This window comes from Rissa tridactyla, chromosome 5 (genome assembly GCF_028500815.1).
Source record: "Rissa tridactyla isolate bRisTri1 chromosome 5, bRisTri1.patW.cur.20221130, whole genome shotgun sequence".
Classification (NCBI taxonomy): Eukaryota; Metazoa; Chordata; class Aves; order Charadriiformes; family Laridae; genus Rissa; species Rissa tridactyla.
In genome coordinates, this window is record NC_071470.1 from 45,797,202 (window position 1) to 45,815,333 (window position 18,132).

At 42.3% G+C, this 18,132-nt stretch overlaps 1 long non-coding RNA gene across 2 annotated transcripts; it reads right to left on the reverse strand.

The window, feature by feature from the left end:
- Positions 1-989: 989 nt before the first annotated feature.
- Positions 990-17,303, reverse strand: LOC128910051 (uncharacterized). Of its 2 annotated transcripts, none has more exons than XR_008466594.1 (4): positions 17,209-17,303; positions 10,592-10,667; positions 4,795-4,862; positions 990-2,889 (listed from the first exon to the last, which is right to left on the reverse strand). It is a non-coding gene; the product is annotated as an uncharacterized LOC128910051 (long non-coding RNA). The 2 variants fall into 2 exon arrangements; XR_008466593.1 differs by lacking the exon at positions 17,209-17,303 and adding an exon at positions 11,126-11,223.
- Between the last annotated feature and the right edge of the window lie 829 nt (positions 17,304-18,132).

The window sequence follows — 18,132 nt, forward strand, 5'->3', positions numbered from 1 at the left end:
CTATGAGCTGTACCAGCATCAAGTGAAGTGTTTCGCTCTGATTCATTTTTTGTTGTGGTATCTGGTAACACAATAGCTGTGATTCACAGTGATACTTAACTTCAGCCGATGGGATTTTGGGGGCTCTGACTGTACTCTGATTAGTGTAACAAATCTTGATGGTTACAGATGTATGTCAAAGGCCTATCACGTACCACCTGCAGTGTTAGAAAAGGGAATGAATGAAAGCTAGAGAACTATGTATAAATACGTTCAACAATTTCTTAATAATATTTAAGGAAGTGTTGCATTAGCACCTTTTTAGTGTCTGTAAGCAACATATTTGTATAATGCAGACGCTTCTGATTGTCTGTATTCTCCATGGTGGATACAAGTCTGTCCTTTATGCTGTTTTTTTCTAGCTGAAATTATAATAGTTCTTACATCTGAACAGGAAAAAAACAGCACACAATCATCAAGACACAGATTAAGGACAATAATTATTAGATAACACATCTGATTATCACTGGAAATCCCTATTTTTCATGCAAATATTCTACAAAATATAATTTGCAGCATCAAACGTTTTTGCAGCTTTCATCTTCTCTTAGTCTTTCCTGTTTTCTAACTTCAACAGTAAACCAGTATGTTTTAGAATACACATATATACTGGAACCTGTCATTCATTTTGCATTTGCTTTTGGTTATTCCTCAGGCTACATTTTCCAGCCTGATTTACAATGGATTTGGGGGAGGGGGAGGTATTGTTTGCACCGGTCATGTTATTACATTACATAGGTTTTTTACCCCGTGTTACACTAGGAAACCAAGAGTTAACCATGTACATTACATGCAGTACATACAGTATTGATATTTCAGCAATATGAAAAGGCTGCAACTCAAAATATGACAGCTCAGCATAATATCCTTTTGGATAGTTGTAACTAAGCACTATGTTAAAGTATTTTAGAAAAGTATTTTGCCTTAGAAATACAGAGTTTCTGCCTTCCTCAACATCTCTGTTTCTTTTAAGGGATAAATTGAAATGGTCAGGTCAGTGACTAAAATGCCAAGGAAACAAGAAACAGCATTTCCATGAGCTCTTTGCTCATTTGCTAACCCTCATTCTTAAAATGATATTCGCACATTGAGAGGCTTGCACTTGATTTGGCCACATGGCTTTTAATTCGTGACACCAGTTGTCAGTCACCCACACTTAAGCGCCCGGTTTGCTCAGAGGAGACAGGCCTGCCCAGCCAGGGGAGCAGAACGTTACCTCTTTGGGGAGTTTAGTAGATTATATACAGTCAGTATGGATATAAACGCATGGATGTCCTTTTATCCCCCTTCTTTGGATAAACACTCATTTTCATCTGTCTTCTGGAGACGGCATGGCAGCTGAAGCAGATTCACATGGCCGAGCTCCAGCCCTCAGGACTGCCCATCTCCTGCCCAGCTCTCTCCTGGCACCTTCTCAGCAGCCATAAAAAAGGTACTTTAATAACGGTTGGTAGAAGTGGACAGTAAAGGGGAACGGCGGTATGGGCCTGGCAAACCAGCCTGGAGCTGACCTTGAGAACAGTAGCCATCGCCACTGTGCTGGGCAGAAGCCAATTTTATTGGATTTTAAGTCAAAGATGAATGATTTCAGGTGCAAGTGAGGCCGCTATCAAGGGGACACTATCTCCTTTGAACAAGAATAGCCTCTGTGCTCTGTCTTTCGGGATGGCAACATTTCCAAGAATGCCGTCTCTCACCTTTTGGGATTTATACATGGCTGGGAATATCACCATTTGCAACTCCAGGTTTTATCATCTGTTACAACATGATGAAGGGCATGTGGGGTTTTTGTTCGTTTGTTTGGGTCTTCTTTTGTTAGTTTTTTCACATAGCTTCCTCTAGTTATGTGGCTATTTGCCAACTAGCGATCACCAGTGTACAGACAGAGCATGTAACTACCACCCTGTGGCCCCTGAACCACAGGGTAGGACAGGAAGGTGGCAGGGACTTAGCACTCTTGAGTCTTTACTGTCGGTTTATGGTCCTTCTTACTTATAAGGCAACACAAAATTCAAAAGGTTATAAAAGAGAGTTTGGCCTGTGGCATGAAGCAAAATTTGTCTTTTGTTTTTTCTTAAAAGAAAAAAAGAGAAGAATTTGTGACTACTATAATGCATTTCATACATTTATTCATAATTTGCCACTGTTTGCATAGCTACATTTGGGAATATTTATCATCCGACTTCTGCTGTAGTTGCAAATGTATGCAAACCGGCTTTAACCAGTTAGTTTAATACTAGCAGTGGCACCTCAGGGACTGGCTGTCCAAGTCCAAGTATTTACATGGTCGTTGTATTTACATACTATCCAAGTATTTACATGGTCGTTGGAGAGGATTTCACAGCCCACAGGGTGTTCCCTTCAGCTGCCCTGGTAAAGGCGCCCAGGCAAAAGGAAAAATGGCAGAAATCTGTATTGCAGCAGCACCTCAGAGGCATAGTCCTAGATGGTGGCCCCCTATGCTACGTGTTGTATGAAGATGTGTTCAAGACCAGGCTGGATAAGGCTTTGAGCAGCCTGGTCTAGTGGGAGGTGTCCCTGCCCATGGCAGGGGGGTTGGAACTAGAGGATCTTTAAGGTCCCTTCCAACCCAAACCATTCTATGATTCTATGATAAGACTGAACAAATTAACAGGAACTCTTGAAGGTCAAGCCTGTACTTCTGAAGTAAGCTCAGGTACATCTACACAAGCTTCATTTGTGCTTGTGACCATGATACAGGTGTGCCCCTTATCTCTGGGGAGTGGCAGTGATGATGGGAGATGATTGTGAGTCTCCTCTCCTGCTACCTCCACTGGGAAAGGGGTGCTCAGGACCTCGCTTTGACATCATCTGCTTCAGCTTCTCCTTCTGTGAAGAGAGGCAAAAAAGTATCAACTCAGGTTCTTAGGTGAAGTATTCTGAGACATAAGGAAAGCACTGCAAAGTGCTGTTACTAATATCACTAACAACATTTTTAGGTTTTTTTTAAACAGAAGATTAACCACAGACATAGAAATGGTCAAATAGCATCTTTTGTCATTATCAGGACGTGTAGTGGAAGAGGTTGTTTCGGTGGGATGGTGCAAAGCACATGGCAAGAAGTCGGTGGTTCGGCGCTGGTGTGCTGCAGGACAGGCTGCCAGCAAGGAGAGGTGCCCTGGGGTGGCTCTTGAATTGCACCCGCTACACAGTGGCAAAGGTATCGGACAGACTGAAAACAGGGTCCTTTTAGATAGATGACACTTTTCGGAATCATAGATAGGTTAAAAAATGCACCCTACTCCTTTCCAAATAGTCATCCACAGTCTAATACAGGCAGGATATACATAGGAGTGATTTCAACTGTTGAAAGTATATTATAACACAGTTTTGGGAACTGTATATTTGGTGTCACATATATTTCGAATACTATATTTCAGTAAATAGCATCCCAAATAAGGAAAAAATATTTCATTCTTATTCACTGCCCTTGAAGTTTTCATTACTGAACAAATTAAAACCCAAACTTACATTTCGGTGTTTTGGTTTTAAACCAATATGTTTCTTAAAAGAAAAGACAAACCTACTCTAAAACAACTGTAATTGAGTTGTTTAAAATAATCTTTTGAAGTTCCTACAACCCAAACATTACATGACTGTGCCAAAGTATGAAAAGGGGAAATTGTCTAGAAGTCAATCTAGACAGGATTACTATTTATTCAAAGCTGGCCAAGTCTTTAAAAGAATTTAACTCATATGTATTAAGGATGGATAGACAGATGATCATTAATATCCAACGATACTGCTTTTCATGAAACACTAGAAGATGATAAAGTTATAGATCATGCAGAATGATAAATAAAACATGTAAAGCTCTGCAAGGAAAATGGAACACCTAGGACGTAGGAATTTTATTCCTGCACAAAGATATGAAATATTTATAAGAAAAAAATTTGTTGGTAACATTGTTATTAAGACCTTTTGCTCCAAATGTGCTATTTTCAGTATTAGGATTCTATACTGATTGCCTCATTTTCACTGTCTACCATCAGAAACCTTTTTTTTAAAAAAGTCAGCTCTATTACATGTGATTGAAGTGTTTGGCTTCGGTCTGTACTAGCTGTTTCAGAAAAAAAAATGAATATATTTATAACTTTTGGCATTACTGCAGGGCATTATTCTACAAAATTAAGTTTACAGCTAGTAGCATTTTTCCGTAATGAATTATTGATTAATTATTCCAGATACTGCCTGTCCTCGCTCAGGCACCGAGCAGCACTGCTTACTGCACTGCTAAGTGAGCCCGTGCTAGAACTATTCCTTGGACTGAGTCCCAAATGCCACATTCCCATCGGCTTTCACCTCTTTACTCTTGTCACCATCTTCCACAGAAATCGTCCGCGCTCTTCCCTGCTCGCTTTAAGACGCTATACTGCATCACAGATATGTTCCAACACGATGCTACCGGTGCTTATTAGAAGAGCATTTGCATTTACATTGCTTCCTAACAACCTTTATAAATTATTCCCTTGCTTTGAAATTAATAGTCATTGTGTATAATGTTTATGCGGTTCAGCCTTCTTCATCCTTCAGTCACCGCTTAGATCTGTTCAAAGCATATGGGGATGTGTGGGTGTGAGCTTCAGTGAATGTTTCTGTGCTGTGCATACATATCCTGGCAAAGCATATTCACACCTATATCATAATGTGACAAGTACTAGGTACCGATTTAAACAGACAGAATCAACTTTCAGTTCAGTAAATGCTAGAAAAGTTAATATTTTTGTTACTTACAAATCAGTGATACCACACTCCATCAGTTTATGTTCCATTTATTTTTCCGGGAAGAAATCATCCAGTACCTGGAATAAAACAGCATTAAAATCTAATTTTACCTCATCCCAAGAAAGCATATTCCGGATAGATCAACACTGAGGTAAGCTACCAAGGTGATCTAAACTTACGTGGAATCGTCCTGACCGTTCTGGACAAGTTAATGACAATATACCTAACCTTATGGCTGCAGAGCTCCTCGTTGCATCCGTAGTCCAAGAATACTCTTATTCGACAGATCATAGAAAAAAATAGTTTGTGTTCAAAACATTCTTATGACCAAGTTTGTTTCACATAGACTCCACAATCACCAGTAATGTCAGCAGTGAAAATCAGGACTTTCTACTCCTTTTTGCAAGGAATTAATACAAAGAAATCCCTATTTCCACTGGGACCTTCAACTTCCATACAAACACACAACAATAAATTCAAGCATTAAATTAAATTGGAGCAAGAAATCCTTGGCTAATGCAAAAACAGAGACCCGAAGGAACAGACAAAAATAAGCAGCACTGCACAGGTAAGCAGTCACTAACTGTGGGGTAGAAGTTTACACAGGGTATTCCTTGCGTTACCTGGATCCATATTTAAGACAGACAGCAACAAATGATCACTTTGCCTCAGTTTTTTTGTTTTTAATTTCACTATTTGTTTCATTTCTGAAGCAGATACTTATAATACTCTTAAAACGTTCAGCAGCTAGCTGTGATAAAACCGCATCTTCCTGTAACTGATCTGTGCTGAGACCATCCACTGTTGCCCTGTTGTACCACTGCTGGAAAAATACGGGAACCTGCTGTCTGGTTCACTTTTCATTTCCAGAACAAGTTTAAAAAAAAAATAAAAATTAAAAAATGCCTCTCATTATTGCTGCACTTAGCAAAGCAACTATCACGGGGAAGTTGCCAATGAAGATCTGCAGCTGACCAAGTATATCTTGTAAATGTGCTTTCTAAGTCAGGAAAAGAAACTGAGATGTGGGAAGCAATTGCACAGAAAGAGGTAGTTGAGATTGGCGTTTTGTGGGAAATCAAGTGACTCTTTGGAAGAGGTACGTTTTTGAAAAACACATGAATTCTTAAAGATTTTGTCAGGGGGAAGCTCTTTGCTAGGAATTTTCCCTTTTTTGTGCTATTAGCAACTTAAAAGACTGCTGACATATGCTGGCAGCTGACTGGCATGACAAGAGCCCTGTATGCTGCCACAATAAGCATACTCCTGTTATCCGTGTTTAATTTTTGTTTCTCTGCCTTCAGCTCAACCTGGCATGGAGACAGCTCAGTGTATTTAGTCCTTGGGATAAGGAAGTCTTGAAATACTTCAGAAGTAATCTCCTGCAAATAAACTGGAGGGTGGGGATTGGCATCCACATGCTCTCGCCCGTGTGCAATTAGCATCCACGTGAGGAAGCAGATTCTTCAGCAGGAGAAGAGCCGAGGTGGATCATTTCTCCTGCTTCGGTGTGTCTTCATAGGTGTCCAGGTCCTCATCTGAATGAAATCCATCTATTTCAATGAGATCAACAACATCCTGCTAGTTTAAAACAGCTAAGGACCTGTCCCTTGGCTCTGATCCCTGTCGGGGTTGCAGGGAGCTCTCACAGCGTTGCGGCAGAGGATGGGTATGCCCCTTTTGGTCTCTAGCTAAAAAAAAAGAACACCCGAATACATGATTTAAACCCCCGGAAAGAGAGACGTCTCTAACGCTGGCTCCGCCATACCCCTGGGAAAGCGTGCGTGACGAACAACAAAACAATCTTGCCCCTGTTCACCCAACAGCGACATCTGTGTCTTGTTAGCAACACACAAACTTTTAAAATGGTTCTTCTCTCAGGTGGAAGTGAGCTGTATAACTTCATTCCATTGATGTGAATAGCTGACGATTTTGCCTCAAGCTTTTGCATTACTATTGCATTCAGGTATGAAGCTAGATTCCTCTTGCCGTGGAAGAGAGGAGCTGAAGTACAAGAGAAAATTTCATCTCTAATTAATTTGTCGTGGTCCCTCGTGTTCCAAAAACAATACCGATGCTCCAGAAGTTAAGTATTTGCATGGATATTTTGTTATATTCAAATAGACTTTCTGAAGCTTTATTTGAAGTACCTGTGATTCTTAACCCACACTCACCACTCATACGCTTTTAGTAAGGGCCTCACTCACCACCTATGTCAATCTCTGAGCTAGATAGTGGGTTGATACTCCTCGGCGATGTAAATACAATCGATTAAAAACACACATCATCACATCTTAACAGCATAAAGAGGGGCCTTTCAAGCAAAAACATCACCTATTTTTTTGAAACCAGCAATAATGGTACAGCTAGTCAGTTGGTTTGAACTTGGAGACCACCACTGAAGCTAGGGGAAGTCTTTTCCTGGTATGGGTAGATCTTGAAAGACCTGTTGCATGTGGGAGTCAAGTTGCACTTCACTTTTCGGGAGCTTCAAACCTGACACTTCCAAGGGTAGTCTTGTGAGAAATAAGAAAGGGATTTGTGTGTGGGTGGAGATGTGATGGCATTTGAAAAAATATGGTCCATAGGTGGCCTGAACCCATTCTGCAGTGCTTGCATATCTTTGTTTTTGTAAATTTTAAAGAGGAATAAAAGCAGTGAACGTATCCAAGGCATTACATAGCTTTGAGATATTAACTGAAACACCTCATGGTTTTGCAATAAGCCTACATATGTTTTGTCATCAAAACCATGCAGGGCTACCACGATAGGCCTGGTAGAGCACCTCTTTACCCCAAATGTTCAAGGTTGAATCATATGGTGTCTTCAACCTCTAGCAGGCATTTGCAAATCTTTTGAAGGCAACTGAAAATGCTTAATTGGCCCAGATGGACTCACTTACACGATTATAAAGTGAAATAGGGCAGTTGACATTAAAGGCCATGGATGTGGAATCCATAAAAATGTGATAACTTGTTCCAGCTGTAATTGCCCATAAAATAATTTTCACGAAATCATCTGCCCATCATTTCCCTGAATTAATCTGAAACACTGTATAGTGGTCAGAAAACCAGGAAGGAGCTCACATTTCCCTTTTCTCCAGAGTAATTTCTGGGGGCAGAGACCTTTCCCAGAGCAGCAAGAGGGAGATAAGATCCAAACATAGAATTAGTCTGGAAAACAGGTAAGGATCCATTTTGGGGGGTTAAAAAAGCATGTCTAGTTTATTCCCTTCCACTCCTTCAACTCTACTGTACGCAGCCTGAGAAGACAGCCCTCTCAGCTGCACCAGAGTTCAGCAACTAATTCTCAACACCTTTCCTAAAATGCTGCAGAGTCCACTGAACGTAACTATGTGATTATTTACTTAGTGAAAAAAAGAGAATCTTAAAGAAAACAAAGCTTAATCAAAATGGAGAAGATGGGTCAGAATTAAAATAAATTCTAGCTTTAAGCTACGTAGCTTTATCCTTCTCGTGACTTGAGCTCGACAGGCTCTTCTCAACCTATTTACCCAGAAAGCGTAAAGGAGTTATGCCTATAAAGCGAATCCTCTTGCTTACCATCTCCTACCAGTCAGTCCTTGCTGGTTGGTTCAGGACAAGTGCCTCACCGTCTCACAGCCTCATTAACTATTCCTTATGGGGCTAAGGCAACTACTGTTTTCCAAGCAAATTTCCTCCAGCTACCTATGCAGGCCCTGAGGCTCACTGAGGCTACAAAGACCCTTAATGTTGATTATTAGACACCCTTCAAGGGCTTACCGACCCAGTTTAGAAACCTCATCTCACAGAGTGATCTCGGCCCTAGCCAGATTGTGTATGCTGGTCGACACTTGAAACTTTTATTGGCTTGTCTGTGCAAGGTAAAGCATGCCAGCGTAGTCATGCCAGTAAAAGCTCAGTGAGAATACATAATTATAAAGATGCCTTTCACAGCTACAGCTTATTCCAGCCCCCTCACTAAGATGAGATACAGTATTACAAGAGCCTTCAGTGGCAGGGAGTTCATACTGGGGCTGTTGCTGTTGCTGTAGCTGCTTTAATTATAATCAAGCAGTTAAAGCAGAAAAAGAAAATCCTGCACTGTCCTTTCAGCTGAGAAGACAGGCATTTTTCATCACTCCTCCTAATATCATTTCCCTACGTTTTGAAGTATGGTTTGAGGCAAACGCTCCAAATCTTCTATCAAACTTGGGTCTCTTTGATGATCCCCTTAGGCTCCTTTTCTGCTGGATTAATTGAAGCTTCGTGCAGTAGGAAATTTGGCCTCATAAATTTTAGAAATGCTGTGTATTTATCTAGTAGTACTATAACCTGAGATACATTTTAATTTTTGATGTCACTAATCACTTCTTTCATATGCAAAACCACGCCGCATAGTGAAATCTTATGATTTATTTTTTTTTAGACAGGAGAACATCACAGAAGAGCACCAGGAAAGTGTAAAGATTTCCTTCCTTTATAATGCTTCCTGTGTGATACATCTTTGAACAAGTCACCAACATGTGTCCCTCTTTGTTATAAAGCACATAACAAAACATGTGCACCTACCTTGCAGGGGCGTTCTGAGGGCTGGCGCTTGTAAAGCCCTTTTGAGGATGAAAAAGCATTATAAGGAGTATTGAGCACTAATCTCGGGCATGCGGACAAGCCGCGCACATTCAAAGTAAAAACCTTTCTAATAACATCCATCTGCATCTTGAATACAAGAAAGAAATTGTAAGACAGCCTGTCAATGATCAAGGCTTTTTCATGCAGCTCACCCTACTGTTTGGCGGCTGGCCAGCCCAGAGAGCCTACGGAGGAAAATGGCTCCAAAGGAAAAAAATGTGCATGTTAAGCAGAGGACAGCCTTTGTGAAGGGTGAGAAAAAACAAGACAAATGCCCTCAACTGCCAAAGTGCTCTCTGGTAGATGGAGGAATGAAGTGAGACGAAAGGGAAGGAAGAAACTGCAGTAGGCAGGAGCCTCCTCTTCACACTACAGATAACGCCAGCCTGTACGCACTATAATGCTGAAATAAAACATGTTTCTACTTCAGGACCAGGCCTGCTTTACATTAAGGATGTTGCGCTGTGGAGAGGCTGGGAGAAGCCAGGGAAGGATTTATTTGGAACTGCGGCACCTAAGCCAACCAAGAAGGCGTGCAAACCTTCAAAACTGTATTCACGACACCACAAAGTCCTTCAAAAAGTTTGTGGGGCAACGCAGTGTGATCAGAGCATGCTGAGGAGGTCTGGGCAGCTCTTCTTCAGATGCCGACCTTTTTATTCAATGGGACTTATCTCGCTGTCAAAGGCACTCCAAAAGGTGCTGCTGACGTGCAGGGCACTGGGCTCCCCAGTTCCTCCCCTACTATTACAAGCCCTCATGCAGAATGATCAGCAAATTCTTTTTATCTTCTGATATATATACACACACACATATATATATCCATATCTGTCTCCAATGTCAGAACTAGCCCCCTTACTTCCTCTCACCAGTCATCTACGGATTCATTTCACTCAAGCTGTGCTGCAGCTGTACAGCGTTGCAATGCTGTGGCAAACATATGGAGTTTCAGCCAATAGTCCTCCTTCACTTCCTACGGGCTTTCAGTCCCTCTCTCTCCCTACAGCGACTCGTGCGCTACCTCGGATGCAGCAAGGTCTAATTAAAACGTGCAGGAGTTGAACTAATAACAAGAAAATCTCCGTCTACATGTTTAGAGAATTTCACCTGCAAAGATTCCCAGTCCTCCGTTAAAATGTTTACATGCAAAAGATTTCTCCTCTAATAAATCATAATTTACATTTAGATAGTACCTTTTATTCTGATAGCTCGTCTTCACTGAGAAGTTGATTCCAGTCATGACTCATGTGCAGCCTTTCAGTCAAATTCCTGCCATATAGAAAGAGCCCGGAATTAAATATTTAAGCAGCTTTTAATTCACCTTATCTTGCCACAGATCAATTTAGCACAACTCATCAACTGCTAACATGATCAATAATTAATGTGGCTGCAGGTCGTCTGCGTTAGAGTTCCGTTAGTCCTCTTAACGTCTTCCTGCGGTTTGCTCCACGAGCCCAGGGAGAACAGGCCAGCTCTGCCATGGCTCACTGGAGCATAATTCATAGAGGAGCTCAGTCCACTGAAATAAATAAATTTTAAAAAAAAGTAAAGAAAAAAAAGAAGAAAAAAACCCCCCAAAACAAAAAAACCCCAACCTCCCCCAAAACTCCACACTCAAAAGACTTCGAATATGCTCTCAAAAGTGTTCAGGATCCAACAGATGAGCCCTGGTGAATTTTCCTACCATGGTATATCGCATTACTAATCCCAGCATTTGATTTCCTGACCTCCCCCTCTCCGCGGCAGGGATGGCAGAGGAGCATGTGTCCATGCCTCAGCTGTTCCATTCCAGCCCAGAGCCTGGCATCTTCACCCAAAATCTCTGCAGCTGCAACTGAGATACCACACTGTGGACTGAAGCAAACACTGTTCACCGAGGTGGGGATATATGGCACCCAGTCAGACACGACAGGGGTGGCAACCTCCAGAAGAGAGACTGGCAACTGGAAACAGTGATATTGAAGGTCTGTAGCATGCAAAAGTGAACTTAGTGTAGTACTAGCATTCATTTGGCTGTTATTTTGGATGCATTTCACAGTGTAGCTGCCCTAACTTGAGCTTGAGAGAAGTGATTCAAATGTAGACAAAGCCAATAAATTCTCCAATAAAGCAATAACTTGCCTGAGAACTCCAGGGTTGGGTTGGTTTTTTTTACCAAATTCAGACCTGCCATAATTACTGACAAACATATTCATTCTCATACAAAAAAAAAATCGCCAAACAAAACCACAGTATATGGTGACAGACAAAGCGCAATCCTCAGAATCAAACCTTGGGAAGCATGAAAATCACATATTAAGGGCAAAGTCTCTAGCATGCCTTACCATCTTCATACCACCTGCAATGGCATTGCTACCAAGTAAAAAGCATCATTAATATCTGCTACCAATAAATCCCAGGAAGAAAAACATAAGATATATTTTTAACCCAGCCTTTCAGCTAAAACCTTGGCGGCAAGTTCATACATTCATGTATTCATAGATTGCTGCATGCAGCTATCACTGTTGTTCATTTAGAAACTCTGTTTTAAAATAAAGCGAGCTATCAAGTCTAAGCAGGTAGAAAGAGCAGAACATGTGCTGCAGCTCCAGTGTTGCCTCATGCCTCCCTCCATCTCAGAAACAGACCCCTCCGGCAAGACAGCTTGTTTGTGAGGCCTGAGGACGTCCTGATGTCCACCATGTGGCTGCTTCAAACCTTTAGCGAATGCTTTAGCAAACCCTTTTAATGACGCTACTGTTCTTGTTCCTGCTGAAAATTTTGAAGTCATATGATTTAATCTGTAGTCCAACAACAGAGCAGCCATTTCCCCATCTTTTATCTTTCAGTGACTTATTAGGCTTTTCCTATACAAAATATAACCATGCCAGTTAGAAGGGTGGTGTTTTACTTTCATAATTAGACACGTAGCATCTATTGTGGAAGAAGTTTGCATAGCATAGTGACAAACAAGAAAAATAAAGGTTATACCCCTTCCTGTATGAAAAGCAATACCAACAACAGCACCTAACAAGTGTAGATTGCTCGTGCAAGCGTAACGCCTCTTCAACGACACCAGTGTTTTAAACTACTACACTTTTCCATGAAGATGAGGGCTTGAGGACGAAGCCAGCCTCTGGTAGCATGGCACACCATTGCAGATGACCATTGCAGATGACAGCAGGAGGCTGTACCCAGGCCCTGGAGATGCCTGACAGTGGCTGTGTGCGCTCCCACCTTGGCACGACAGAGCACAAACCGAGCTGGCTGAAAGGCCAGGGGAAGAGATTATTGCGAAAGTGAAGGGAGGAGGAGTGAGACATGGGAGAGACCAGACTGGGAAGAGGAGGAGAGATGGAGACAAGTCACTCTGGGAGGAGCAGCTGGAAGGTCAAGAGGAGGAGCCAGGAGCAAAATGTTGTTGAACAAGTAACCCTTGGTGATTCAGAGCCAGTGTCCACCAGCTCAGTTCTTACTCAGAAGATCAGCATGTGCCAGCAAGCGTGCACAGACAAGCATCGCCAATCAAACGCTCAGATACTGCCCTTTAGGGACGTCTGAGAAAAAGAAAACTATTGAAGCAACAATAAAAAACCCCAGTACACAAATCAGAGCTGCCACGTATGTTTAACTAGAGTTTTAATGAGCACTGTGCCTTCCTTGATTATTCATTAATTAGAAGTCTTATTTCAGATGCGGTTGGAAATATACTGGAAATCTCTTGCCGAGCATTTTTAATACTGTGTGTATTGCTGGAGCACTGGGGGTTTGTGTTGCACCATACCAGTCCCTTTGGATTTGCATGTGTAGAAAAGGCTCGTGCCCTAAGGTGTTTACAAGTGAAATAAAAAGCAGAAGACAACAGATGGAAGCAGCAGCTGGAGGATCGGCAGAAATCAAGGCAGCTCCGACATGCACACCAGCCAGACTTTTGTCTGGGGCTCTCTTATCCTGCATCTTTTGCCAGCACCAAAAAAACCCCACACCAAACCTCAACAAAATTAATGAATGAACCAGAAAAAAGTTATTCTAGAAAAAGGCCTGCATGTCCTCACTTAGACCACTTTCACGGAGTAGAGGACCCTGAAGAGCCACAAGTGCAGCCCAGGAGCCACCTTTTTGGATAAAGACACCCTGAAGTGGCAAATAGCAGCTGAAACCCAAAAAGTCAGGGTCTCTACAACTCCAGTTTCCTAAAGACAAATCATTTTATGTGTCAATGGGCAGGCTCCATCAGACTTGTTGCACCCATGGAAACAGATGGGGGCCTCACTTAGGGTCAGGTCTCCAAGGACGGCTGCAGGAGCTGCCTCCCCAGGGCTACCACCCTGCTGGCGGGGAGATCGGGCCAGGCCAACAGCAGGGACACTCGCAGAGCCAAGGGGACAATACGTCACAATGCATCACTCCTCAGCGCCTGTGGTGGGGCTGGAGAAGAGCCCACAGCCACTGCAGCGGTGGGCAGAGGAGCCCAGGTGAAGCACAGGGTGGACCCTTCCCAGGCAAGGAGGGCCCACGCCATGCCCTCCTCCCCCCGCGGAGCCTCGGCAGGGAAACCACTCGTGGAGGCAAGGGTGATATTCTCGGGTAGGTGATGACACCAGGGGCCTCACACGGTGGGGTGCTGCTTCAGGCTGGAGCAGGACTGCAGGTCCGACAGGGACAGGGGAAGGGCAACGTTACTGCCTGTGTGCATTGCTGGGGTCATCCAGTGAACCCTTGTTTAACACGACGGACTGTTGATTAAAGCAGGAGCAGCATGGAGAAGAAAGATTAAGTAGTGGGCCAAAATATATGTTAAAAGGTGCCACGGTTTTTGTTCCCTCGAACAGCTTGATGCCTAAATAGAAAAAAAACCCCTACTTTAGTTGTTTACATTTTTCATATCAACTAAGCATCTGGGTATTTTTCAACCACAAGGGATTATTTATCATGTGCTAGGCACACACATGCACGCACACCCAGAGACAGTAGTATGAACTGGATACCTTTTCAATTTGGAAGCTTTTGTGCCCTGCTCAGCAGTTCTCATTCATTACTTAAAAAGTGTGCCCCGCACCCGCTTATTGAAGAAAAAGCCCTGGTGGTGTTCGAGGGGAGAAGGAGGTTCTGGGCCGAGGGGCTGAATGAAAACCTCCTGCTGAGTGCCAGCAAGGATTTCTCGGTGTTTCTAGTTAACGGCGGTTACGGAGATGTTTTCCTACTAGAGCTCCATTTGAATTTCAAATGCACCAGTATAAAAGAGCAGACCGAAGAATAAAACTGAGGGACTAAAAAATATGTACCTTTATGAAATGAATCTGAATTTGTCCTGGAGCCAGCTTTTAAATTATTGTCGTGGTCTGTATGTGGATACACACTAATAATGATTTTTGAATAGTACAAATTTAGAGACTGACACCTTTCGGTGCCCTTGTACCTTGTAATAATTAAATGAGAATTGTACAAGTTGTACTTTGATACTCTCTTTCTTCCTTAAATGCCAAGGTACTAGAAACAATATCTGGATGGTATAAATTGTGTTACAACACAGTACATGTATTCCAGTAGCACTGAATATATAAGCATGTGCTCTTCAAGTGAGCCACAGCAGTAGTTTCTCCTATTGGCGTTCAAGCAACAGGAACATAAAAACTGCAGTTTGGGGTCAGACTAAGAATTCATATCATCTAATATCCTTGCCGAATTGCGCTTAAACCTCATTCATAGTTTTTGCCTTGCAACTTCTTTGCGGTAAAAGGTGACTCAATTTAGCAATGAACTGCATGAAAAAGAATTTCCTTTGATGTTTTAAATCTATTCCTAGCAAGTTAATTCTAGGTTTTGGCTTATGAAATGTTGCAACTGCTCCTCATTCACCTTCTTCATAAAGGTCATTATTTAACACCTCTCTACTACAGCCTCTTCAGTCATTTCTGAGAGAGACAATATAAAATTTATTTAGGTTTCCTGAAAAAGTGGAGCCAAATACATTGTCTTTCATTCCAGGTTACTGCTAATTTTCAGCTGTTAAAATTAACAGAATGGTGCAGGTAGATAAGTACATCCACATTAACCACTTTCAGTATCCTTTCTCATTTTAACAGATGATTTCGGGAGATTGGTAAGAATGGGAAACCAGAACAGCACACAGTGTTCAAGATAGAGGTGCAGCACCAATATATTCAGTGGCATAATACCTGGAGGTCACGTTGTGTTGCCTGTTCGCTGTGAGCCAACACGATACCATCCCCACTCCTTGTCAGACACACAGTGGTAAAATTGCACGGTCTAAGTTGTATAAATAGCACCCGGTGACAAAAACAGCCTGTCAGTTTACCTACTCGACTCTTCTGCAGCATCATTAATACCATTAAAAAATAGAGCCAGTGTCAGAAAAATGTCGAGTTGGATAAACTTATTTCGATCCAACGGCTGTGCCATGTGCTGTCCTAAGAGGTTTTTCTACCCAAGAGCTTTTTCTACCCTGCTTGTTATCTAATATCATGGTAAGATTGCTACTACTCTCAGTAGATGGTGGATTACACTCTCTTAGGAGCACGTGTTTTCTGGGGAAAGCACTTTTCCTGAGAAACAAATCTTGGAAAGTGCTTTGGACTCTTCTTGCTGACTGTCCTTAGTCCAATAACATTGCGACGGTATTGTGTGACACAGGCGTTGCTCCCGTGAATGATTGCTGCCAGGCAATTCTGAGACAAGAGGAATAGTCAAGGTTATTTTTAAAGCACCAGAAGTAACTTAATCGTGGCAACATAATCGCTCATCGAGAATGCGCAGCTTGCTATTAGTGACACTGATAGCTTGTAAAGGCAAAAGTAAATTTCACCTGATTATTTATAGAGTTCTGTTGCTTGTAATGAAGCAAGCGTGTTATTGCAGATTTACAAGTTAGCAGATTGGTTCACAATTAGCATATTATTCATATGCATTCTAGGACTCTTCAGATAAAGAGCCAAGCATCTATGTTTCAAGCTCCTAATATGCCAGATAGGCCCCCGATTACTGTTCTATTTCCAATGGTTTAAAGATCAGAAGGTCTTCTGACCCAACTGGCAACCTTAAGGTCAAAAGGGGTTTGACCTTCTCATATAGCCTCAGAAACCATCTTGTCAAGGAAGCAAAGATGATAAACTGAACGATAAACCTGACTAAGCAGGACTTCTTCACAGTGTCATTTCAGTCATTCTCGTAGAGAATCCTGATTAACTGCTTGAATGACTCTTAGCAGGTGACAGGAGGGTAGAGCTTTCTTTTGCTCTCTTCCAACCTCCTACTCTTAATCAAATTTAGGAGAAAAAGCTAAGCAAATGAAAACAGAGTTAAGCGCTACTTGGAGCATGCTTGGCTGATACGTGTTACCTTTGGAAGCTACCTAACTAGGCTATTAAAATGACACGTCTTGTGTTCTCAAAGAGCCCTATCATCTTTGTCTTCATAACGTATATGTAGAGAAGGAAAGTGCTAAAGAAGAAAGATGACTATACAAGAGTCTGAACTTCCACTCTCTGTACAAGCACCGCAACTGATTGAGCTATTTGTGATTTCATCTGCCGATTGCTGTAGCCCCTCATTTGCCGCATTTCCCCCCAGGGACCCAAAAGCATTTAAACCTGTGTGCACGCCAGGGTGGGAGTACCGCTCCAGGTGCCGTCCTCTTTGGGGTGACACGGGCTTCAGCAGTGCTGACCTTTGGCCACTTGTTCCCATCTTGCACCGTTTGTTTTGGCACAATTGTTTCTCCCCAAGCCGCCCCCTGAGGCCGCATGGAAAATGAGACCAGTGAAGTGGTATGTGTTAAAAATAACCAGGAAAAAAACACAAAGCATTTTACCGTGTGGTGGAGCACGTGCAGTTGTTTCAGCGCCCTGGGCAGCCCCGGGTGGGCAGGTGGAGGGGCTCAAGCTGGCCGGGCTGCAAAGAAATGGCATGTGGCATCCCACCCAGTGCTGGTGGCTCGTGTTAGATGGTGATGATCTCAGGGTAGTTCTCAGAGGATGGATTCCTACACCAAGCAGGTGAACATCGTGATTGCTAATTGCATGGGTATACCCAGGAGGTTGAGATATCTGAGATATCTTTTTCTCTGAAGATAAGCAGAAAAAAAAAGGCAAAAAACCATCAGTGAGATGCGGGCACTGTTGATGCCTGTGCTGTCCCTTACAAGTGGCTACCTCTGGTTACTGACTGCCATTAGTGCTTTTCAAGAGGAGGTATACGTAATGGATGAAAGACGGAAAGCAGCTCATGATGCTGAAATTCTGCCTCCATCTTTTGAAGAAAATAATGGAAGTAAAATAAGCCAGAGAGACATATTTGCATTTTGAGTAATGTTTGAAATTATGGTCTGTAACAGAGCTTAAGCTTTTCATTATTTCTCCATTTCTTGTTCACAAATTAATATCTAGCACTCGGTCTGGCTTGACTTATCAGTTTTAAGACAGAACAGAAAACCTTCTTATCACTGATTCAGAATCACTGGCCCTGGGGCTCTGTTTTCGGAGAGGCTCACTCCTCCTGCAAATCACAGAGTACCTGCGGCTCGCATGAAAGTTAACAAGTTCTGTTGTAAACACACATCTTGGGCCTACTTGTGCTTTTCATTAAGCCTTCATGAAATAGCTATTCCTAGATAACGCCAGCTGTGGCCATTTTATACTGGAAAGCAATTGGGATGTTCCAGTTAAACTGGGACTGGGAACTCTTGCTCCAGAAAAAGAAAGTCCACATATGGAATTAATTTGAAAAGAGTTAATCA